This window comes from Anneissia japonica, unplaced genomic scaffold (assembly GCF_011630105.1).
Source record: "Anneissia japonica isolate Jap-2015-1 unplaced genomic scaffold, ASM1163010v1 scaffold93_len1081246_cov171, whole genome shotgun sequence".
In the NCBI taxonomy this organism is placed as follows: Eukaryota; Metazoa; Echinodermata; class Crinoidea; order Comatulida; family Comatulidae; genus Anneissia; species Anneissia japonica.
In genome coordinates this window covers 637,039-638,519 of record NW_022726429.1, presented here as the reverse complement: position 1 = coordinate 638,519, position 1,481 = coordinate 637,039, and the positions used below count along the sequence as shown (strand labels likewise).

General features: G+C 33.9%; 1 protein-coding gene across 1 annotated transcript in view; it reads left to right on the top strand.

The window, feature by feature from the left end:
• LOC117113198 (NADPH oxidase 5-like) overlaps positions 1 to 1,481 on the top strand; it is a gene marked incomplete in the record, with an annotated part of 88,692 nt that overhangs the window by 60,983 nt on the left and 26,228 nt on the right.

Genomic DNA, 1,481 nt, shown 5'->3' with positions numbered 1-1,481 from the left:
AGGTCGTGAGAAGAAATATCGTAGGCGCCGAAAACATTAGCCTATCCAACGCTGCTAGGCTAGGCCTCTATTTACCTCTATTTAGGTTCTGTTATCACACATAAAAACAGCCGATATTTTCCGTTGCTAGTATTGACACTTGACACTCGTATTTCATACGAATTATTTAAAATTTGTTTAAAAAAATGATTCTGACCAAGATTTTGACAATTAAATAAACATATCTCAGGCCACTCGATCGGTCGCATTGTGCGAGATGCGAAGTACAAAAACCAATTTCATTAGAGAGGGCGCACTTTATTGACTGTATAACGTATACATAAAATAGAGAGCATTCCAGCGGATGCGACCTACAACCTCTAAATTTGCCTAGTAGCGACCTAACACCTCTAAATTTGCCTAGTAACGATACGTCGAGAAAATAGTAATCTCCTATGAGAAATAGTCTGTATTTCTCATTTCTTTTAATTATTTTGCGTAAAACTAAAATGTATGCCAATATTTTTCCATTATTTATAATAAATAGAGTAATGCACATGCATTTTTACTTTTAAAAAATTCTTTTTTTAGTGAAATTTTGCCGGAAATGGGGCTTTTAAAAATTCAAATCAAAAAGGCTTAGTCTGGCAAAGCAATTTTTGTGGTCATGGCCCTGTTATAAATGAAGTAGGATGGACTAGGCCCAGCCCAATGTAATGTTATAATTACACTAAATCGTGAAATGTGGAACAGCCCTCATGAAACTAGTGCAAGGCAAAGTTTTAGGACTTTGTATTTAGTTTACATATCTTAAAATGTATTATTTGGAATTTGTCTTGTCATAGCGCAAAAAAAAAATCACTGACAATGAGACTCGAAAATTAGTTTGTGTGTGGTACACCGTCTGTTCTGTCCATTGAAGAACTATTCGTCATAGATTGAGTTTCACTTCACAATCTCGATCGCGTTTACGACGCAAAATTCTAACGCATGCGTAGAAACTATATAATTGTGGGCACCGCGACTCTGGGTTGGCACGGCGTTTGTACAAAAGGGCCAAATGCAGCGAGCGTACCCCCAAACAACGTTGAAGTAAAGGGATTATTCGGCTAGTTCATTTCGTTAACTACGATTTTTTGAGTATTATTTTCCTTCAACTGGTTCGTAAAATAGACTTCGTTGACAACGAAAATTAGTTATCCACGCAACCAAAACAAACATGGCCGATTGGTCAGTTCAGCAACATTTGCATTAAAATGTCCTTCCTCGGAAAATTTAGTTTCTGTTGTTGATGCCCGGAAATACGCTCTCCTGCATCTTTACAACAATCAAATATAGGCATATTTGAATAATTTAATCTTATTTAATTAATTTTTTATTCTTTAGACATTTTTAAATTTACATATTTCGTAGTGTAATTTTTACGTGTGTTAATTATAATTATGAAATTCTGTATAATATATATATATAATATATATAATATATATATATATATATATATA